Consider the following 25492-nt stretch of genomic DNA (forward strand, 5'->3'; position numbering starts at 1 on the left):
CAAACAAAAGACCCATCTTTTAAAATTTCAGCATCCTATCTCAATTTTTGTGGATGCTAGAATGATTAATTGCCACAGACGGACGGAGAGGCGGACTTGCATAAAAACAAAAACGTTAAAATACTAAAAATTACATTACTCATCTATTTTTCAACCGACCCTAAAAAATTTAAATGACCATGATCTGCGAGTTTGCACCTAGAATGCCACCACTCTTTACAGAGTAGGTGCAGTTTGCGCACTGGCAGATGTACTTGGTAAGTACAAAGCTGATATTATCGCCTTACAGGAAGTGCAATGGAATCGGACGGACGTAAAGACCACAAACGAGTACGCAATATATTATAGCTGTCATGAAACGAAGCATGAGCTAGGTGTCGGATTTATGGTAAACCGGAGGCTTAAAAATCTCATCTCCAATTTCACTCTGGTTGATGAGAGAATTGCCACAATCCGTATAAAAACACAGTTGTTTAACATCAGTATCATCTGCGCCCATGCCCCGACAAAAGAGAAAGATGAACATATCAAGGATATATTCTACGAGCGCCTAGAGGGCATATGACCGCTACCCTGGCCATGACATTAAGATTGTTCTAGTAGATTTCAATGCTAAAATTCGAAGGGAAAATATCTTTGGTCACACGGTCGGCAAATTCATCCTTCCTGAGATAACATCTGAAAACGGAATGAGGCTGATCGATTTTGAAGCTGCAAAGAACATGGTATTGAGCAGCACCAGTTTCCAACACCTCGACATACACAAGGCCACGTGGATATCTCATGATGGGAAAACCAGAAACCAGATTAACCATGTTGTAATGGACGGAAGACACTCGTCCAGTGTGTTAAATGTCCGATAGATTCGATGTGGGGACATCTACACAGGCAACAGAAAGCACAAGCCTAATCCCCTGAACTGACGCGCATGCTGAAAGATGGCAAACATTGTCCCGATAATGTGTAAGCGCTTTGGCTAAAAATAGCCCACTCTCCCCAAACACCCGCAAATTCTGTACTAGGGTACCAAAAACCACCACCAAAAAATTTATGGTACGACCAACTACTAAAGAGAAGAACGCGGCAGACAGATCAACCCTGCAGTCAGTAGCAACACGAAGCGCGGAGGCAAATTATGGGGAGAAGGGGAGAGATGAGAAGAGAAAAAAAGGAGCAGGAAAAGCGAACATTTTACCAGAGTGTAAAACACCAGACTGAAGAATATGGTGCAGGCACATTTTTCTGCAAAGATGACAAAGGGAATCTGGTAACTGATACAAATCCGCCGAGATGTTCAAGACCGAAATGCGAAACAAAGAATATGCATCAGTTAAGTAGCGAAATTTGGCAGGAAGAAAGCATACCCAACGATTGTAACCTCAGCTTACTATGTCCCGTACAGAGGCATAAGTCTCCTACCCATCGCATACAAAGTGCTGTCGAGCGTACTGTGTGAACGTCTGAAACCCATGGTACGTAAAATAATCGGGTCATACCAAGAAGGTTTTACACCTGGTAAATCGACAATTGACCACATCTTCACACTACGCCAAATACTGGAGAAGACCCTAGAAAGACAGATCGACACATAGCACCTGTTTGTCGACTATAAGGCCGCCTTCAACAGCCCATTTAGAGCAAAGGTGTTCCAAGTAATGTTTGTGTGTGGCATCCCTGCAAAAGTAATTCGATTATGCAGGATGACATTGGCTGACACAAGATCAGCAGTTAAAATAGGGAAAAACATCTCCGAGCCTTTTAATGCAAGACGAGAAATGTGTCGATCAATTTATGGGTGCAACTGGACGACTCCTGCGAAGCATTGCTCAATATTTCTTTACATTCAAATAATGTTTAGCTTCCCACGCTTTTGTTCGAAAACCTTAATAACATTATTCACGTTCAGCTATAAAACAAAAAAAAAAATCACCAATATTTATTTATCAATGCTGTATCCATAATTCGTTGATTTCTCCCACCTTCTATCTGTGGATATTTATTAGATGTTAAATATCGCCAAAAGGAATGAAACGGTATTTCCAATTTCGTATTCTCGAAACAGTATCCTGTCCAGTTCCATATTATAATTTACCATTCAAAATATTAGCACAACAAACGATGGTCACAAAACGAAAGCAACTACGAGCATACAAAGCCATTCTCTATACCCTCCATGGCATATCAATGTTCAATTTCATTAACTAATTTATTGGCAAGCTGGTTTTTGTGTTGTGCTCTATGTGTGTGTGTATGCGAGTGCTTGTGTCTTTGTTAATATCGCCATTTTGGTATATGCTATAAACATATGCAAGGACATCCCAATACATTAATTGCACTATATCCAGATATATCCCTCCATAAGGAAATTAATTTTATGACAATGCATAAACAAACAACAACAACAACAGAAGCAACACAATGGTCATAAAAAAGCATACAAATGCTAAATAAATCTAAGGGGATGTTCGAATGGAGGGGAGCCAAAAATTGAAATAAAAATCCAATCAATTTCTCTTATTTGCTTACGTTAATTGTTAATTCGATGGCGTTCAAGATAGACGAGTGAATAAATAAACCAAGTGGATAGAATGAATGGTCGGTCATTCGTTGATTTCGAAATGGGAATCCTAAAAATACACTGAGAAAATATGGGACAACATATTTCAGGTGTTTATCGAGAATGCTCTCGCTTTCGTTTAAAATGTGTTTAGATTGGACAAAGATTCAATTTAGACTCATAATACTGCAACCTAGTATAATAGTGCCACAGTTTCGGTTTAGTTAGCTCACACAACTAAACCGAAACTGTGGCCGAACTATTATTAGGTTTCACCGAACACCCAATAATGTAATTTCTCTAAAAATTTATAAATAAAATATTTTCAAAGTGTACTTAAGTAGTAATTGTGGTCACCATTTATATATAAATATTTAGGAATTTTTACGTAAGTACATAATTATGTATTCGAATTTAATATATGCACCACAATTGATTCTATCGTTAACGCACACACGCACACATGTATACACACTGTAACAAACAGCTACACACTGCCACTTACTCTTTGGATACGATTTTATACCATTTCAATTCAAGTGGGCATACAACCGACCGGCCGAGTGAGTGCAGTAATAATTTTATTAGTACATCATACGATTACAAATACACTTGTCCAGATCGTATGTGGCATTTACGCTAATTGTATTACGAAATTAATTGTTGATTGGCCAGATAGCATCTAAGTAAGAGTAAGCAATTAGATGTGCATAGAGACTAATTGGAAATTTGTGTTTGTGTATAACGGTGTGTGTGTGCCCTAGCAACAAAAATGTAGCAGTGCATATATATTGTAATAACGGGCCTGTGGACATTTAAACTAAAGTCGTTGCTTATTGCCTAAAAACTTGTATCTATAGTATGTACATATGTAAGCTTACCATATTTATTTACATTTCTGCTGATCACTATTAAGAATATATCTTAGCCAATCAATCTTAGGTTAGTAAGCCGCACCATTTTCAATCGTCAACTACAGGTGAAGAGATATTTATATATTTAAAACCAAATTTATCAGTGTTACATATGACTAACACACGACAATTACACTTACTCCGCACAGTGGGAAAATTAAAGTCTATGTTTTATTGTATGTTTATAAAGTGTGTTTTTTTAAGCCCAATAGAACTTGAAATTGTAAAAAATAACACAAAAAATTAAATTGTAATCAAAATTTTTTTTATTCGAAAGATCAATACGTGACATTAACATTTGAAAATGATTTCGGGCATATGGGCACCGCGGCTGTTCTTGACGAAGTGTATTCTGGACGTCCAATTTTTGGCCACTTTTTCGAGCACTGCTGGCCGTATGTCACGAATAACACGAACAATGCTGGCCTCCAAGGCATCAATTGTTGCTGGTTTATCAGCATAAACCAGTGACTTCACGTAGCCCCACAGGAAATAATCGAGAGGTGTCAAATCGCACGACCTTGGAGGCCAATTGACAGGTCCACTTCTCGAAATCAACTTATCACCAAATTTTGATTTCAATAAGTCGATGGTTGCGTTCGCCGTATGGCACGTAGCGCCATCCTGTTGAAACCACATCTCCTCCGGATCAATGTCATCCATATTTTCAAACAAAAAATCATTGATCATGGTGCGGTAACGATCTCCATTGACCGTAACGCGAGCTCCGGCCTCATTTTTGAAGAAATAAGGTCCGATGATGCCACCAGCGTGAAAACCGCACCATACGGTGCATTTTTCTGGATGTAATGGAGACCGTAGGGTCTCTTGTGGATTGGTCTCACTCCATATCACAGTGGATGCGCCCAACGACAAAAATCAAAAAGTTCATGTCGTCGTTTCAAAAATGTAAAAATGCAAATCGCTTAAAACATTCCAAATTTTTCGAAACTCAACATATTTTTTCCATTTTTCGCGGTTCTTAAGGAGAAAACGCCTCATGAACATGACTAATTTTGAAGAAAAATATGTATTTAAAAATGAGAAAAAAATACTTATATTCTAAGCGAATTTATGAAACAAAGGACTATTTTTAACGCCTTAATTTAAGATGACTCATTTAGTAAATTGCCTAAGCTTCATTTTTCTAGTTATGAAAATTCCTCTAAATCGCAAGGGTTGCCAAATATTTTGGCTATAATATTGGTAAAAATGAAATTATTTAATATAGATGTATGGATTTCCTTAAACTTTTAGTCACTTTCAACAAATTCCAACAAATGGCCACTAGTGCCAAATTGTAGCCTAGCGCCTGTTGATTTCAAAACTGTATAGACTTTTTGCGGAAATTTGCGGTTTTGGCAGTTATGACCAAAAATTTAACACCCTTTTATAGTTGCTGAATTTATATTTTTTGGAATACTTTTAAGCAATTTTATTATCCTTTCTTTAATTTGGTTTCAATATAACGTTTTTTGTGCTATTATGCTATTATGCTACTATTTCTAAGGTCATGGTAACTTAGACCTGTAATGAAAACTCGCGAAAAAAGATTTGTGGGTAATCACTTTAACAAATAATTTATTTTATTTTTGGGACACCCTAATGTTGGACCACGCTAAAAAGTGGAGATTTTTTCCCCGCATTAGTAAAAAATGCATTATTACAAGTAATTCTGCAGACAAATGTGGTTAAATCTTATAAAGTACAAAAAAAGATGGTAACCCTATATGGAGGCTGTGGTCAAAAGTGGACGATACGACATTTCTTTATAAGATAATATGCTGAAGTCTGAGACCATTATAAGAATAATAATAATAAGAATATAGTCGCTTAGAATATTTGGTTGAAATCTGCCCAAATAAATCGATATATAAATCATTGGGGAGTAAACCAAATCATGGACAAGTACTGAAAATTTTTCGTGGGGATGCTTACAATACAATAATAACTCCTTGTACCGGATTACAGCAAATTTGGTTGAACAATGTCTTGGTAACAGTAAAATACTTAAATTCAAGATGATTCGTTTCATGGGAAACACGCGAAATTTGGGACCGAGGACCCCAATATTAAATATTTAATATTTTACGTAGAGTGTTTTTAGGCCACTATGACCCATTGATAACAATTTCAGTTCGATATAGCATTTAGAAGTATTTTTTGTCACGCCTTCCCATGTAAGTGCCACCACTGTGCATATGCGGCAATTTTGCTTATTAACAAACCCACAGTTCGACGAATGGCTTGTTCAGATGGACGATTATGTACGCCATACAAATGACGAAGTCGTCTATAAGTTGCGCGAATCGACGACTGATTTTCAAAGTAAATTTGGATAATTTCGTAGCGTTGTTCAAGCGTGAGTCTATTCATGATGATTTGTCAGAGTATACTGAAACAAATAAAAAAAAAGTTTCATCAAAATTTAATTTTTGTGTTACTTTTTACAATTTAAAGTTCTATCTAGCTTAAAAAAACACCCTTTACATAATATGGATAAGAATAGCTTTATATTGTCAATTTTACTTCATTTATTGATATATTGGGTAAATTATTATTTTTTTATAACCTCTACAGTTGGGCAATTGAACGACCTAGTTCACAATCTAGTTCATTGGACACCGGTTGTTTGTATGAACAAAATGCGTATACTTAATATCTCACGTTAGTTTATATAATGTTACTCATACGTTTTTAAACTAGGACAGTGAACTAGGTCGTTCAATTGCCCAACTCTAATACCCTCAGCATTTATGCTAAAGAGGGTATATGGTTATATTCAAAAAAAATTTACAATCGTTGAAGTTGAGGTTGACCATTTAATAAATCGCGAACGAATATATTTATATTAATTTAAGTGTTTTAGCCACGATCTCATAATATAGACCATAACAAATAATTTTCGTGGAAGCTGCGTTGGCGGTAATATAAAACAAGTAAAAAGTCGTTAAGTTCGGCAGGGCCGAACTTTTTATACCCTCCACAATAAAATAGTCTTAATTAAAATGGAATAATTAGGGTCCTTTCATCGCGTTATGGCGTGATGAAGTTTTTGCACGAGACCCTGTAAGCCATTATGAATTAGCATTATATCTTTGTTTGTTGTTTTTGTAGAGCACTCAATCAACAGTGAACAAAGATATAACGCTAATTCCTGATGGCCCACAGGGTCTCTAACAAAAATTTCATCACGCCATAACGCGGAAGTTCGACTCACGGCGGATCTGTCCTTCGGGGTTCATAGTATACTCACCAAGGCCTTTCTTCCCCAAGAGGAATTTTCCGTGCCCCAGACTTTCACCTCCATTTTGTTGCACAGTGTTATCTGATCTAATCTAAAAAATGTGTTCAGCTAGGTGAAAGGTACCACTAACGGGGCTATATCAAAGAGTCAACCTATCTTTAAATTTTTTGGCGGAAAAGTTTTATAGCTGCAGGGAACTTCAAGAGCCAAATTTAGGGTAGTTTCATCAGAACAATGTAGACCCTCCAAAATGGATCAATGTTGACGCATTTTAGTGAAGAAATTTCGTGACATGGACCTATATTGACAATTATTTTTGAATAGACATAATTGTAGCTAAAATTCTCAAAATACCGATCATTACAGCTAGTTCGGTTAAAAATTGCAGCTAAAATTCTCAAAATACCGAAAATCGGGAGACATCGTTATATGGGGGCTATACCAAAACATGGACCTATGTTTAAGATGTTTCGTGGAGATGCTTCATGGCCACTGAGAACCTCAAATGTCAAATTACAGCTAGTTCGGGTAAAAATTGTAACTAAAATGCTCAAAATACCGAAAATCGGGAGGTACGGTTATAAGGGGGCCATACCGAAACATGGACCTATGTTGACGATGTTTGATGGAGATGTTTCATGACCACTGAGAACCTCAAATGTTAAATTGCAGATAGTTCGGTTAACAATTGTGGCTACAATTCTCAAAATACCGAAAATCGGGAGGTACCGTTATATGGGGGCTATACCAAAACATGGACCTATGTTGACGATGTTTGGTGGAGATATTTCATGGCCACTGAGAACCTCAAATGGCAAATTACAGCTAGTTCGGTTAAAATTTGTAGCTAAAATTCTCAAAATACCGAAAATCGGGAGGTACCAATATATGGGGGCTATACCAAAACATGGACCTATGTTGACGATGTTTCGTGGAGATGTTTCATAACCACTGAGAACATCAAATGTCCTGTTGCAGATAGTTCGGTTAAAAATTGTGGCTAAAATTCTCAAAATACCGAAAATCGGGAGGTGCCGTTATATGGGGATATACCAAAACATGGACCTATGCCCATATCCTTTTGGATATAAGTTTGTTGATCACTAGGAACCCTAAGTGCCAAATTATAGCTAATTCGGTCTGCAAATGTGGCGAAGAACGTCAAAATACCTCAAATCCGGAGGGACCGTTATATGGGGGCTATATCAAATAGTGGACCGAACTTGACCTGCCTATGGAAAAAAGACCCTCGGATGCAAAATTTCAGCTCAATTATTGCGGACGCTAGAGTGATTACAACAGACGGACAGACGGACGGACAGACGGACATGGCTAGATCGTCTTAGAATTTTATCCTGATCAAGAATATATATACTTTATAGGGTCGCAAATGATTACTTCGATGTGTAACAAACGGAATGACAAACTTAATATACCCTCCATACTATGGTGGAGGGTATAAAAATGGGAAAAATGTGTTGAAGTAAATTTTTTTTTCTTTTTTGTTTCTTTCTTGTTTCTTTCTTGAAAGAACTAAAGAATACCCCTTGGACAACATGGTTCTAGTGTATGACTTTTCGATATATACACTGCATCCCCTAAATCGATGCTGACAATTTGAAGTTTTGATTTCAGTGTTTTTCGAATTTTTCTTATAATTAGAGGGTGCAACTAGATAAAAATCAAACTAGTTACAGGATTGTAGAACTCGCGATTCCACGTCGTTCGATGTATACGAGGGCAGTTCGGAAACTTCTTAGCCTAGCACAAAAAGCACGGTATAAACAGAAAAAAGTTAAGTGTTTTGGAAACTTCCATCTCTGTTATGAACACATGTTAAATTTTGTTTCGATCTGGCAACTCGTTATATTCAGGAACCCAAGGGCTATCTGTGGTATATATATCATCAAGATCCGGAACCGGGCCCTACACTCAACTTATGCCTATATTTGTCCACTCCTTCGGGTACCTCCCACAAAAATATCGGATAAGTTCACTTTAAGACCTGCTCTTGAATCATTTTGATTTTTGTTGAAACAACTTGCATTCGCTGCCTCAATTGCGACGGTAAAAGTTTTGTACAGGGGCAAGTTCATACTTAATGAGCGAAAAGTGTAAAACCCTTATGGTACCATTTGTAGTGGCTAGAGAGCACGATAACTCTCGAACTGATCAACCGGTTTGGTCCAAAATTTCGCCTTCTTCATATTTTGTCCATTCTTAGTTTCAGTTCGAAAATGGGCAATACCGGTCCACAAATTTTTGTACTTCACCCCAATATTTAAAAAATGTCACTTAAATGGTATGCACGAGATCTCTTGAACGCGGAAATCCATTTCATCCAAACTTTTGATCTCCAAATATTTTGTCCAAATTTAGTTTAAGTTCTAAAATGGCCCATATCGGTACTCTCCTTAGGGTACACAAAAGATCAAATGTTGTGTCTAAGTGCAGATTAGTATCTGTTCGAAGATCCTTTGGAAATGTATACCGATGCTGTTCGTTGTGGTCCTGTTTCCGTGGACAAGTCCATGCATCCTGGCACACCGGTCCAAAAGTTATACGATGACCCACTGAAATGATTAGACTAGGGCGCGATATCTATCGAAAAGACTCCCAAAATAGGAATCACTTCCATAATGGACTATGACAGTCCATTCCTGTAAGAATATCCAAAAGGGCGACAAAATTCTGAAAAGACCCTAAATACATTCGATCTGTCCGTAGATGAAAGGTTCAATTCAAGTAGGCTGTGGATATATATCACTTTTTTACTGGTTTTTTTTTATTTTTTGGTATAGCTCCGATAGAAAAGTAGCTCTCGATTCTCGGTATTTTGAAGATTTCTGCCACCTAGCCGAAATGGCTTTAATTTGGGATTTAGTCTACGTGGGGGTATAGGTCCATGTTTTGATACCGCTCCCATAGAACGGTGCTGCCCGATTTCCGGTATTTTAAAAACTTCAACCACATCACACAACCGAAATGGCTGAAATCTGGATTGAATGTACATTATTTGTGTGGGAGGGTATAATAAAATTTCCAAAATATCCCATCCTGCTCTTGTTAGCAATAAAAACATGTATTTATCAGTTTATTTTCCCCAAACTTCCTAGGAAACGTAGGACAGACGTTTTAAATTTTTATTTTCTTATTTGCTATGTTGTAATCAATTCCAACTGATATTTGATATTTTGCATCAAATTTTTCGCAGAATCGTCATTTTATTTGAACTAAATTTTAAAAAGCATCCTGCTCTAAATTTGCATGTTTCCTTAAAAATTACAAAAAGTCAAAAACGCTGGAAAAAATTTCAGAAGTTATTTAGATGTGATAGAGGTTTTAGGTGGAGTATTGTTGTGACCCCTAAAATCCTCAGATGTAAAATTACAGTTAGTTCGGTTAAAAATTGTAGCTAAACCCTCAAATTACCGAAAATCGCATAGTACCGTTATATTGGAGCTATACCAAAACATGGTCCGAACTGGTCCAACTTCGAAAAAAGTACTCGGATGCAAAAATCTAGCGTTCTAGCTAAATTTTTGCGGACACTAGAGTGATTACAAAATACGGATTCAGAATTTTATCCTGATCAAAAATATATTTAACATAGTTGAAGCCAAGGTTTACCCTTTTATAACTCGCGAACTGCGGTTGTTTTTGTTTTGGCAAAAAATATTGGCCTTAAAATTTAATTTGCGTGGAAGCTGTGGCCATATTTATGTTAAAAATGGGTTGAAACCAACGCGCATTTTTTTTTTTTTTTTGTTTTCTCTCGATTTGTGATTAAACCGCACTTTTCACGATTTTCCTGTCAAAGCCAAATAAATAATTAAATTTGATCTGGGTCTACCATTAAGTGATGCTGTCATTTTGAAGCCAGATTTTAAGTGGGTTTTGAAATTTTTGTTCGTTCCGCAAACATGTTTTTCAAAAACTCATATAGAGGATTGTAGAATTCGCGATTCTGAGTTATTTGATATATGTATTGTGAATGTAGTCTACACAGCTTTACAGAAATCTGTATCCAAATACGAACATTTTGTGTGAACATTTTTCTAAAAATCCTATTTTTCGGGACTAATTTTTACAGTTGTCATTCGATTTACACGTACTTGATTGGAAACTTTAGATTTTTACGTTGCGGATCTAATACACATCTACTCGTGATAATCAATTTACTAAAACGCGAGATACGAGAAATTCCAAGGCAGGTAAATCACCTAAAATTTTTTTTGAAAATATCGCGCATTTTATGGTGTATTTGACGGGCCGTTTCCACTGCAATAAAAAAACAAGTAAGAACGGCGTTAAGTTCAACCGGGCCGAACTTGTTATACCCTCCACCACAAGTTGTATTGAAGTAAAATGGAATAATTAGTTTCCTTTCGTGTATGAAGAAGACTTAATACTAAATTTCAGCAATTTCGGTAAAACAATGTGAGGCACCGTTCTATGGGGGCTATTTCAAAACGTCGATCTATACCGACAAATTTCTGACGGAAAGTTTTTAGACTCAAAGAAGACTAAATACCAAATTTCCTATATTTCGGTAAGAGAATGTGGCTAAAACTTAAAAAATAACGAAAATCAAGAAGAACGCTTCTATGGGGATATAGGAAGACGTGGACCTATACTGATAATTCTCTTCTGGAATATTTTATAACTCTTGGAAGACTAAATAGCGAATTTCAGCCATTTCGGTGGGATATTGACGTCACAATCTTCAGTATTACGAAAATCGGGAGGTATCGTTCTAAGGGGGCTATATTGAAACGTGGACCTGTACCGACGAATTTTAGTCAGAAATGGGGCAATATGAAAGCGTGGACCTGTACAGACAAATTTCGGCGAACAGTTTTATATCACATTGAAGGGTAAATACCAAATTTCAGCCATTTTGGTGGAATATTGAAGCCACAATCTTCAAAATACGGAGTATCGGGAGGTACCTTTCCACGGGGGCTATATGAAGGCGTGGACCTATACCGACAAATTTAAAGGGGAAGTTTGAGTACCCCCAACGAAGTCTAAATACCAAATTTCAGCCATTTCGGTGGAATATTGAGGCCACAACGTTCAAAATACCGAAAATGGGAAGGTACCGTTCTATGGGGGCTATATGAAGACATGGACCGATACCGGAAAGTTCTGGGGGGAATTTTTGTACCACCAACGTAGACTAAGTACCAAATTTCAGTCATTCCGGTGTGATAATGAAGCTAAAACCTTCTAAATACCGAAAATCGGGAAGTACCGTTCTATGGTGGCATATGAAGGCGTGGACCGATACCGACAAAATTCTGGGGGAAAGTTGTATACCCCTAATGAAGACTACGATGATGAACCCGCTAAAACGGCGTATGAATACATGCCACATGGCGGTGCACGCAGAATTAGCAGGCCAAGGAATAGATGGCGCAAACAAGTGGATGATGAGATGAAAAGGCGCGGTATTCCAGAGTGCGAAGCAACAAATAGAGAGGAATGGAGATCTCTTCTAAGTTCGGCCTATAGAACAAATGTTCTGTAATGGGCCAGCTAAGTAAGTAAGTAATGAAGACTACGTCAGCCATTTTGGTAGGATAATGAAGCCAAAACTTTAAAAATACCGAAAATCGGGAGGTACCGTTCTATGGGGGCTATATCAAAACGTGGGCCGATATATCCCATTTTCAATACCAACCATCCTGCAAGTAATAAAAACTTCTGTACCAAATATTGACTGTCTATCTTTAAAATTGCGAGCTGTATCTTGATTTCAACAGATAGACGGACGGACGGACAGACGCACATGGTTAAATCGACATAGAATTTTATGCTGACCAATAATATATATACTTTATAGGGTCTCGGACGAATATTTCGATGTGTTACAAACGGAATGACAAATTTAATTATACCCTCCATATGGTGGAGGTTATAACTAGTGCAGCATCTTCGTTTTTGCGGAAACAGAGATTTAAAAACTTCGCTGATAAGGGAGCTACATTCATCCCAAAACAAGTAAGAAAAGTCTATAGTCGGACGGAGCCGACCATGGGATACCCTATACCACTATCCCTGCACAATCGCTCTCCACGGAACTTCTTTTCAATGATTGTGAAAATTTAATTATCAAATATCAGAGATGTAATGTATAATACTTATGACCAAAACCAAAAAGTTATCTAGCATGACAAAGACATTTTCGTAGCAGGAAAGGAAAATTTAGTTCACACAAACTAAAATGTACTTCCGTTGTTTAACCACTACGTTATTAAAATTTGTACCAATTTCACACAAAATTTTCAGTCCATTTAACCCGCTAAGTTTTATCTGATATTCACGTTGGTTTGTACGCTTCTTCTTCATCATAAAATCAAACTTTGTTTAAATGTTTGCGGGTTATTATTTTGACCTCCAGAGCCGCTACAAAATTGGTTAAAATTTTGTTTTTATCTCGTCGAGATATGAATTTTAGCATACCAAATAAGGGGTCTAGGACGAATATTTCGTGGTGTTACATAAACTTTTGGAGACACAATATGTAGCATGGGATAAAAATGTGGTTCTCTACACTGAACCCATTATATATTAGGCAGTAGGGCCGTTATCTAGCAAACACTTTATTGCAATTTACATCAGAGGAAAGGTCAGTAGTTTTTTCCCATATGTAGGCTACTTTGAGAAATATATATGTCCTCAAGGAATTAAAATATCGACCAAAAATAAAATTTTTATATTTTTCATTTCACCCGCTAAAGAAAGATCATCATTCAAAATTGTAGGCATCTTTTTCGACCTATACTCTTACCCGGTGCAAAATTTCGTGACTATTGATGTATAATTGCGACTTCTAGCGAGTTTATTATTACACTACAAACAAATAACGGAGTATATTAGGCTGTAACTCTGTTATCTGACCATGCACACCAACATAATTGGCATCAATTGAAAGGTCAAGCGTTCCACTTTCATGTATATCTCACTTGTCCGGAATGTCACTTCCAGGAATTAAGATATAAACTGTATATTAAAATTTTTCACAATTTTTACACAATTATCCGATCGCCATCTCAAATTGCAAGCTTCTCCTTTGTGATATACTCTTACCTTATTTAAAATTACGCGTTGATCGGACTATTATTGAGACCTACAGAGCCGCTAGAAAATTGGATAAATATTATGTTTTTGGTCCATTTCACCCGCTAAATATTTCACGATCGTCACCAATAAGAATAGGGATCTATTCTGATCTGAACCCGACCTCCATACAAAATTTCGTGACGATCGGTCCATAATTGCGGCCTGGAGCGTGTTTACAATTTATAATGGACAGACGAACGGACGGACGGACGGACAGACACACATTTCAAAATCGCTTTATCTCGTCGAGATATGAAGATTGGTATACCACATAGAGGGTCTCCGACGAATATTTCGCGGTGTTACATGAATTTTTACCAAAACAAACTTATAATACCCTTTTCCACAATGTGGTATAGGGTATAAATATTGTGTGATTCTTGATTGATCACCTTGTAATAGATATATGTATAACGATGTGGATTTTCATGGTGACATTGAAACCGGATGCGGAGCAAAATTTTATGCACTTTGCGCACATTAGCGAAGTTTTACAGTTTTTTGATGCTAAAATGCAGCCAATGCTACATCTTAGCGTCCAAATTATAATTCGAAAAATATATACAAATTAATCTAGCTGTACATGAAAATCAAATGCGGGCAAAATAATTTTGATAGTTACGCGATTTACAAATATTTTAAAAATTCAAAAAAAATTGAAACGGTTTATTTGAGCTCTATTTCCGTTTAAGAAGTCTAATGATTTATCTCAACGACCCGATAATTTTCCTCAATGGGGACATTCTATGTGAATGTAGATAATGCAAAATCCGACCATTTTCTTGGGAGTTTCAAGAAAAATTAAAGAAGTGCTGCTATAGGTTTTTCCAATATTTTCAACTCCAAAACGCATGTGAAAACTATTATTTCAAACGAAAATTTATTTTTTTTACACAAATACGTGCTTATTTTGGCTATAACGTCCATCATTTGATTCGCCGTGAAGTTTTTATTAAAAACTATTTTTTTATAATTTTTGACTGGACCTATATGTTTTGCAAATTCCGCGAATGCTCAGTAACATTTCACAAATATTATGCAATCTACTCACTGACGTCGCTTCGTGATAACTTTTAGTGACTATTGTGCTCAATTAAATAATTAGCATTCGAATAAGAATTTTTTCTTAAAAGCAGAAGTAAAACCGCGAAAACTTTTGTCCGCAATAACCAAAAGTTTGCTCGCGAGCGGATTTGATATGTTTCAGGGTGTATCTCCAGTTCTATGTATGGATCTGTTTCGATGCCGGAGTTATTTGATTAGGTTTGGGAGGGCATTTGAAAAGTTGCAGTGTATCGTGCGGGCCTGTGCCACATACTGGACAGGTGCCCAGTAAAAAACTACTCTGGTTTGTCGTGACAGCTGCGATAGATGGGGGATTTTCTCCGAGGACCGCATTTAAACAATAGTTGTTTATGCATCTGAGACTGCATCCATGTGAATGCTACTTAAACCTGCTTGATAGGCTTGTTAATCTAGGGGTTCTCTTGTAACGTTGGAGCTCTTTTTCTGAAGGTCCCTCCTGGAATGTCTGGGTGGGGTGTCCTACAGACCAAACTGGCGCCGCATAGCTTACCACAGACCGACCTATTGCGTTATATGTGGTCAACAAGGGACCTGACGACCTTATTCCTACATCTCAGCTTGACGCAGATAGCTGTTGTTGTTGTTGCAGCATAGAAACCTACGTGGAAGCATAGCTGGGTTTCGCGTCAATCCTGTTCGAAAGAACCCGCTGCCGTGGCAGATAGCTGTGGTATGCGCCGACGACATGAACGTGCTGTCAAATGTGAATTTTGGGGTAGCTGGTGATCTGAATTCTGCTACAGTCGACCATGACATTAAAATCTGTTCTCACCTCTGCCGCCAATGTGGTGAATAGAGTGGCAGTGGATTTAGTGGCGGATATTTGCATATTCTTCGCGTGGAAAAGGGTGATAAGAACTGGAAAATTGGTTTTCAGCCTTTCAAAAATGTCAATGTCGTCTGAAGGGTTTGGAATTCAGAAGAGGTAGAGGTTTAACATTTCCGGAGATAACATCCCACCTTGGACAACTCCTTGGGTCTTCCAACTACGCGTGTTGGACTTCTTGCTCCTGAATTCCACGTACGAATGGCATCCATGCATATAATTGATTATCCAACGTTTCAAACTTGACTGCTCAATGTCCTCAAACAGCTTGGAGATCTTGCCAGTATCAAATGCTTTTGATAAATAGAGCCCCACCATTGTTCCAACGTCAAAGTTCTATCGCACGGCGTGCAGCGCTGTTGTTGTGCTGTGCTGCATACGGAACCCATGCTTATGATCGGCAATTGGATAGCTACTTCTGGCTCTGAAGAGTATTAAAGCCTCATGGAATTTTGCTACGGGCGAAAAAAGCGAAATCAGTCTGTACGACTCATCCTTGCTAGCATTCTTGCCTTAAGGTTTTTTATTATCTTCCCATCACCAGTTCAGATTTCGACAAGGACTCCAACTGCACTCCATTAGGAGTTTCCATTTATTGAATTATTATTAGTTTGTAATTTTGTTATTTTGTGACAAAATTTTGAAAATCTGTACTCTTTTGTTATGCGAAGAAGTGATGTAGGGATACATAAACCGACTTGCTTTTAGGGGTCTCTAGAGAAAATAGAGAACAGAGAAGGAAACGTTTATAATATCAAAGAGTGTAGGGTCTTCTATAGACCTTTTCTAAAAGAAAGAGTGCTTCTATAGACCCTTTCTGAAAGAAAGGGTGCTTCTGTAGACCCTTTCTAAGAGAAAGGATGCTTCTATAGACCCTTTCTGAGAGAAAGGATGCTTCTATAGACCCTTTCTGAAAGAAAGGGTGCTTCTTTAGACCCTTTCTGGAATCAAGGGTACTTCTATAGACCCTTTCTGAAATCAAGGGTGCTTCTATATACGCTTTCTGAAAGAAAGTGTGCTTCGATAGGCCTTTCCTGAAAGAAAGTGTGCTTCGATAGGCCTTTTCTGAAAGCAAGGGTGCTTCTACACACCCTTTATGAGAGAAAGAGTGCTTCTACACACCCTTTCTGAGGGAAAGGGTGCTCCTATAGGTCTTTTCTGAAAGCAAGAGCGCTTCTATATACGCTTTCTGAAAGAAAGGGTGCTTCGATAGGCCTTTTCTGAAAGCAACGGTGCTTCTATACACCCTTTCTGAGAGAAAGGGTGCTTCTAAAGACCCTTTCTGAAAGAGACGGTGCTTCTATAGAACCTTTCTGAAAGAAAGGGTGCTTCTATAGGTCTTTTCTGAAAGCAAGGGTGCTTCTATAGGTCTTTTATGAAAGCAAGGGTGTTTCTATAGACCCTTTTTGAGAGAAAGGGTGCTTCTTAAGACACTTTCTGAAAGAAGTGTCTATAGACACTTTCTGAAAGAGAGGGTGCTTCTATAGACACTTTCTGAAAGAAAAGGGTGCTTCTATACACCCTTTCTGAAGGAGAGGGTGCTTCTATAGACCCTTTCTAAAAGAAAGGGTGCTTCTATAGACCTTTTCTGAGAGAAAGGATGCTTCTAAAGACTCTTTCTGAAAGCTATGGTGCTTCTATAGACCTTTTCTGAGAGAAAGGGTGCTTCTAAAGACCCTTTCTGAAAGAGAGGGTGCTTCTATAGACCCTTTCTGAAAGAAAGCGTGCTTCTATAGACCCTTTCTGAAAGAAAGCGTGCTTCTATAGACCCTTTCTGAAAGAAAGGGTGCTTCTATAGACCCTTTCTGAAAGAAAGGGTGCTTCTATAGACCCTTTCTGAAAGAAAGGGTGCTTCTATAGGTCTTATCTGAAAGCAAGGGCGCTTCTACATACGCTTTCTGAAAGGCCTTTTCTGAAAGAGAGGGTGCTTCTATAGAACCATTCTGAAAGACAAGGGTGCTTCTATAGAATCTTTCTGAAAGACAAGGGTGCTTGTATAGACCCTTTCTGAAAGAGAGGGTGCTTGTATAGACCCTTTCTGAAAGAGAGGGTGCTGGTATCGACCATTTTCTGAAAGAAAGGGTTCTTCTATAGACCATTTCAGAAAGAGAGTGCTTCTGAAACAAAGGGTGCTTTTATAAACCCTTTCTGAAACAAAGGGTGCTTTTATAAACCCTTTCTGAAACAAAGGGTGCTTTTATAAACCCTTTCTGAAACAAAGGGTGCTTTTATAAACCCTTTCTGAAACAAAGGGTGCTTTTATAAAACCTTTCTGAAACAAAGGGTGCTTTTATAAACCCTTTCTGAAACAAAGGGTGCTTTTATAAACCCTTTCTGAAACAAAGGGTGCTTTTATAAACCCTGTCTGAAACAAAGGGTGCTTTTATAAACCCTTTCTGAAACAAAGGGTGCTTTTATAAACCCTTTCTGAAACAAAGGGTGCTTTTATAAACCCTGTCTGAAACAAAGGGTGCTTTTATAAACCCTTTCTGAAACAAAGGGTGCTTTTATAAACCCTTTCTGAAACAAAGGGTGCTTTTATAAACCCTTTCTGAAACAAAGGGTGCTTTTATAAACCCTTTCTGAAACAAAGGGTGCTTTTATAAACCCTTTCTGAAACAAAGGGTGCTTTTATAAACCCTTTCTGAAACAAAGGGTGCTTTTATAAACCCTTTCTGAAACAAAGGGTGCTTTTATAAACCCTTTCTGAAACAAAGGGTGCTTTTTTAAACCCTTTCTGAAACAAAGGGTGCTTTTATAAACCCTTTCTGAAACAAAGCGTGCTTTTATAAACCCTTTCTGAAACAAAGGGTGCTTTTATAAACCATTTCTGAAACAAAGGGTGCTTTTATAAACCCTTTCTGAAACAAAGGGTGCTTTTATAAACCCTTTCTGAAACAAAGGGTGCTTTTATAAACCCTTTCTGAAACAAAGGGTGCTTTTATAAACCCTTTCTGAAACAAAGGGTGCTTTTATAAACCCTTTCTGAAACAAATGGTGCTTTTATAAACCCTTTCTGAAACAAAGGGTGCTTTTATAAACCCTTTCTGAAACAAAGGGTGCTTTTATAAACCCTTTCTGAAACAACTGTTGCTTTTATAAACCCTTTCTGAAACAAAGGGTGCTTTTATAAACCCTTTCTGAAACAAAGGGTGCTTTTATAAACCCTTTCTGAAACAAAGGGTGCTTTTATAAACCCTTTCTGAAACAAAGGGTGCTTTTATAAACCCTTTCTGAAACAAAGGGTGCTTTTATAAACCCTTTCTGAAACAAAGGGTGCTTTTATAACCCCTTTCTGAAACAAAGGGTGCTTTTATAAACCCTTTCTGAAACAAAGGGTGCTTTTATAAACCCTTTCTGAAACAAAGGGTGCTTTTATAAACCATTTCTGAAACAAAGGGTGCTTTTATAAACCCTTTCTGAAACAAAGGGTGCTTTTATAAACCCTTTCTGAAACAAAGGGTGCTTTTATAAACCCTTTCTGAAACAAAGGGTGCTTTTATAAACCCTTTCTGAAACAAAGGGTGCTTTTATAAACCCTTTCTGAAACAAAGGGTGCTTTTATAAACCCTTTCTGAAACAAAGGGTGCTTTTATAAACCCTTTCTGAAACAAAGGGTGCTTTTATAAACCCTTTCTGAAACAAATGGTGCTTTTATAAACCCTTTCTGAAACAAAGGGTGCTTTTATAAACCCTTTCTGAAACAAAGGGTGCTTTTATAAACCCTTTCTGAAACAAAGGGTGCTTTTATAAACCCTTTCTGAAACAAAGGGTGCTTTTATAAACCCTTTCTGAAACAAAGGGTGCTTTTATAAACCCTTTCTGAAACAAAGGGTGCTTTTATAAACCCTTTCTGAAACAAAGGGTGCTTTTATAAACCCTTTCTGAAACAAAGGGTGCTTTTATAAACCCTTTCTGAAACAAAGGGTGCTTTTATAAACCCTTTCTGAAACAAAGGGTGCTTTTATAAACCCTTTCTGAAACAAAGGGTGCTTTTATAAACCCTTTCTGAAACAAAGGGTGCTTTTATAAACCCTTTCTGAAACAAAGGGTGCTTTTATAAACCCTTTCTGAAACAAAGGGTGCTTTTATAAACCCTTTCTGAAACAAAGGGTGCTTTTATAAACCCTTTCTGAAACAAAGGGTGCTTTTATAAACCCTTTCTGAAACAAAGGGTGCTTTTATAAACCCTTTCTGAAACAAAGGGTGCTTTTATAAACCCTTTCTGAAACAAAGGGTGCTTTTATAAACCCTTTCTGAAACAAAGGGTGCTTTTATAAACCCTTTCTGAAACAAAGGGTGCTTTTATAAACCCTTTCTGAAACAAAGGGTGCTTTTATAAACCCTTTCTGAAACAAAGGGTGCTTTTATAAACCCTTTCTGAAACAAAGGGTGCTTTTATAAACCCTTTCTGAAACAAAGGGTGCTTTTATAAACCCTTTCTGAAACAAAGGGTGCTTTTATAAACCCTTTCTGAAACAAAGGGTGCTTTTATAAACCCTTTCTGAAACAAAGGGTGCTTTTATAAACCCTTTCTGAAACAAAGGGTGCTTTTATAAACCCTTTCTGAAACAAAGGGTGCTTTTATAAACCCTTTCTGAAACAAAGGGTGCTTTTATAAACCCTTTCTGAAACAAAGGGTGCTTTTATAAACCCTTTCTGAAACAAAGGGTGCTTTTATAAACCCTTTCTGAAACAAAGGGTGCTTTTATAAACCCTTTCTGAAACAAAGGGTGCTTTTATAAACCCTTTCTGAAACAAAGGGTGCTTTTATAAACCCTTTCTGAAACAAAGGGTGCTTTTATAAACCCTTTCTGAAACAAAGGGTGCTTTTATAAACCCTTTCTGAAACAAAGGGTGCTTTTATAAACCCTTTCTGAAACAAAGGGTGCTTTTATAAACCCTTTCTGAAACAAAGGGTGCTTTTATAAACCCTTTCTGAAACAAAGGGTGCTTTTATAAACCCTTTCTGAAACAAAGGGTGCTTTTATAAACCCTTTCTGAAACAAAGGGTGCTTTTATAAACCCTTTCTGAAACAAAGGGTGCTTTTATAAACCCTTTCTGAAACAAAGGGTGCTTTTATAAACCCTTTCTGAAACAAAGGGTGCTTTTATAAACCCTTTCTGAAACAAAGGGTGCTTTTATAAACCCTTTCTGAAACAAAGGGTGCTTTTATAAACCCTTTCTGAAACAAAGGGTGCTTTTATAAACCCTTTCTGAAACAAAGGGTGCTTTTATAAACCCTTTCTGAAACAAAGGGTGCTTTTATAAACCCTTTCTGAAACAAAGGGTGCTTTTATAAACCCTTTCTGAAACAAAGGGTGCTTTTATAAACCCTTTCTGAAACAAAGGGTGCTTTTATAAACCCTTTCTGAAACAAAGGGTGCTTTTATAAACCCTTTCTGAAACAAAAGGTGCTTTTATAAACCCTTTCTGAAACAAAGGGTGCTTTTATAAACCCTTTCTGAAACAAAGGGTGCTTTTATAAACCCTTTCTGAAACAAAGGGTGCTTTTATAAACCCTTTCTGAAACAAAGGGTGCTTTTATAAACCCTTTCTGAAACAAAGGGTGCTTTTATAAACCCTTTCTGAAACAAAGGGTGCTTTTATAAACCCTTTCTGAAACAAAGGGTGCTTTTATAAACCCTTTCTGAAACAAAGGGTGCTTTTATAAACCCTTTCTGAAACAAAGGGTGCTTTTATAAACCCTTTCTGAAACAAAGGGTGCTTTTATAAACCCTTTCTGAAACAAAGGGTGCTTTTATAAACCCTTTCTGAAACAAAGGTTGCTTCTATAGTCCTTTTCTGAAACAAGGGTGCTTCTGTAGACCCTTTCTGAGAGAAAGGTTGCTTCTATAGTCCTTTTCTGAAACAATGGTGCTTCTGTAGACCCTTTCTGAGAGAAAGGTTGCTTCTATAGGCCTTTTCTGAAACAAGGTCGCTTCTAAAGACCCTTTCTGAAAGAGAGGGTGCTTCTATAGAAACTTTCTGAAAGACAAGGATGTTTCTATAGACCTTTCTGAAAGAGAGGGTGCTTCTATAGACCCTTTCTGAAAGACAAGGATGCTTCTATAGACCTTTCTGAAAGAGAGGGTGCTTCTATAGACCCTTTCTGAAAGAAAAGTTTGCTTCTATAGTCCCTTTCTGAAGGAGAGGGTGCTTCTATAGACCATTTCAGAAAGAGAGTGCTTCTATAAACCCTTTCTGAAAGAAATGGTGTTCTATAGACCCTTTCTGAAAGAAAGGTTGCTTCTATAGACCCTTCCTGAGAGAAAGGGTGCTTCTAAATACCCTTTCTGAAAGAGAGGGTGCTTCTATAGAACCTTTCTGAAAGACAAGGGTGCTTCTATAGAACCTTTCTGAAAGACAAGGGTGCTTCTATAGATCATTTCTGAAAGAGAGGGTGCTTCTATAGACCCTTTCTGAAAGAAAATGGTGCTTCTATAGACCCTTTCTGAAAGAAAAGGGTGCTTCTATAGACCCTTTCCTGAAAGAATAGGGTGCTTCTAAAGACCCTTTCTGAAAGAGAGGGTGTTCTATAGAACCTTTCTGAAAGACAAGGGTGCTTCTATAGACCATTTCTGAAAGACAAGGGTGCTTCTATAGACCGTTTCTGAAAGAAAGGGTGCTTCTATAGGTCTTTTCTGAAAGAAAGGGTGCTTCTATAGGTCTTTTCTGAAAGAAAGGGTGCTTCTATAGGTCTTTTCTGGAAGCAAGGGTGCTTCTGTAGACCTTTTCTGAGAGAAAGGGTGCTTCTAAAGACCCTTTCTGAAAGAGAGGTTGCTTCTATAGACCTTTTCTGAAAGAAAAGGGTACTTCTATAGACCCTTTCTGAAAGAAAGGGTACTTCTATAGACCCTTTCTGAAAGAAAGGGTGCTCCTTTAGGTCTTTTCTGAAAGCAAGGGTGCTTTTATAGACCCTTTCTGAAAAATGGTGCTTATATAGATCCTTTCTGAAAGAAAAGGTGCTTCTATAGACCTTTTCTGAGAGAAAGGGTGCTTCTATAGACTCTTTCTGAAAGAAAGGTTGCTTCTATAGACCCTTTCTGAAAGAAAGGGTGCATCTATATATCCTCTCTGAAAGAAAGGGTGCATCTATATATCCTCTCTGAAAGAAAGGGTGCATCTATATATCCTCTCTGAAAGAAAGGGTGCATCTATATATCCTCTCTGAAAGAAAGGATGCATCTATATATCCTCTCTGAAAGAAAGGGTGCTATAGACTCTTTCTGAAAGAAAAGGTGCTTTTATAGACCCTTTTTGAGAGAAAGGGTGCTTCTATAGAACCTTTCTGAAAGACATAGGTGCTTCTATAGACCATTTCTGAAAGAGAGGGTGCTTCTATAGACCCTTTCTGAAAGAAAAGGGTGCTTCTATAGACCCTTTCTGAAAGAAAAGGGTGCTTCTATAGACCATATCTGAAAGACAAGGGTGCTTCTATAGAACCTTTCTGAAAGACAAGGGTGCTTCTATAGAACCTTTCTGAAAGACAAGGGTGCTTCTGAATACCCTTTCTGAATGAGAGGGTGCTTCTAGAGAACCTTTCTGAAAGACAAGGGTGCTTCTAGAGAACCTTTCTGAAAGACAAGGGTGCTTCTATAGACCCTTGCTGAAAGAGAGGGTGTTTGTATAGACCCTTTCTGAAAGAAAGGGTGTTTCCATGAAACATTTCTAAAAGAGAGGGTGCTTCTATGAAAATATCGGATCTTTCACGACTTGCTTTGAATGGGTTCAAAAGCTGATGAAAAAATCGGATCCTTCAAGACTTCATTTGAATCAATGGAAAAGATCCAGTGAAGTCATCCCATCTCATAGAACCACTTCCATACAATTTTGCTGGCTAAAGCATGTTTGGGTAAATGTCACGTTGTGAAAAAATATGATCATGTTTGGGTGAATTCCGGAATGGTGACTGTTTATTGCTAACATCATTAGGCGGTTTGTTATATGAAAGCAACAAACCTTTTTTGTTTTACCCATCGTCTGAAATTGTATTTATACAATGATGTTAATGATTTTTTCCTATACTAGTTTTCAAGACCGCTTGATGACGGAATTATATGTAGTTTTGCTCTTGGTTTGACAGTTTTTTATTGCAATTTTTCTTTTATTGCCACTTGAGATGTCGTCGTTGAAATGACTTAAAAAAATTGTTGCTTTTTTGTTAACTTATCACTCATATTCGTTAAACTGAAAGCATATAAGTTTCCTTCCGTTGACACTTGCTAGCATTGCGTGAAATTACATTTAGAAAAGATAACAGACAACAAGATTTCACTTCACACAGTGTAACGAGATGATACACATATCGCAAGCTATTAAATTAATAACAGTTAAGGACATAATTTAGGTATTAATTATAAAACTTTGTCAAACTGATTAAAGACAATTTTTTGGAATACGCAATTTGATTACGTTTACATTTACGAAATACAATTGATATACGTAAAATGAAATTCAGTTCAGATGTGTTTTTCCGGAAAACTTTTCCTTCACCTAATTTCAATATTTACTGGTCACCTGTCACCTTTATAAGCTCTTGAAAATCTTCTCTTCACTGTAATTTCGATTTATACATATGACGAATTTCTAACCGAAAAGGAAACACTGACATTGCCAAGCACACCCGCATTCACTCATTTGGTGACAGTGTGTTGATGTAAATTGTGGATAACTTTGGTTTGTATGTACCCAGCAAACCAAATGTCTGATGTCCGACACGTCTGAACAATTTCGGAAGCAAAGTCGTTCAGATTTCGTTCCGATTTCTAAACTATTTTTCTGAGAGGAAATAGTTCAGATTTTGTACCGATTTCGTTCAGATTTCGGAACGAATGTCGGATAGAAATTTCCTTTCCGAATTTCTTAAGGATTTTCTTCAGATTTCGTTACGAAATCGGACCGAAATCGATCCGATGTCGCTGCGACATTTTGTTCCGAAATTATGTCAACCACTTCATACAACTTTCGTTAAGATATCGTTACGATTTCGGACGATACGTCCGACATTTTGTTCCGATTTCGTTACGAAGTCGGTACGATTGGTTTGCTGGGTATTTCCAACCAAGTTCATATATGAATGTGTTAGCGCAACGGATACTGTCCACACATGTACTTGTGTACATACGTATGTACGTATGCATGCATGCAAGTGACGTGCACATTTCGCCACCACTTAACGCCATTCAACGCTTGTAAGCTTGTCACTTTAAGTTTCTAAACAATTTGTTTGTGTTCGCTGGTGTTACGATGTGTTCGCGGAGGGTGTTTTTTATCTCTTCTTTTAATGTGATTTCTTTACAGGACGGGACATTTACCCGTAGATATGCGGTGAAAGATGCAATAAAATGAATTAATTACATCATTTAGAAGACAAGTGTCGGAGACAAATCTTTTGCATCATAAAGGAATGTTAAGTAATTGGGAATTTGTATTTGACAAATTAACAAAAGGAGTATTGTTTCGTGGAATAGAAATTATGTAGCGAAAGCAGTCATATGAGATTATCTTGTAGAAAACAGGTTTTCCAAACAATTTTCGGAAAATTCGATTCTTGTGATTTCCAAATACAAATAGGAGATAGCTGTCCAAAACATATTTTATGTTTAAGATGGCCAAATCAACTCGAAGATTTTTGGTCCATATGTCCATACCGTACACCACAAAGTGGAATGGGTACTACACTTTGGTTACAATTATACATAAATCGTGAAATAGAAGGAAAACGAAATTT

The sequence above is a fragment of the Musca autumnalis genome, unplaced genomic scaffold (assembly GCF_047663935.1).
Source record: "Musca autumnalis isolate F117 unplaced genomic scaffold, ASM4766393v1 scaffold_1, whole genome shotgun sequence".
Taxonomy (NCBI): domain Eukaryota; kingdom Metazoa; phylum Arthropoda; class Insecta; order Diptera; family Muscidae; genus Musca; species Musca autumnalis.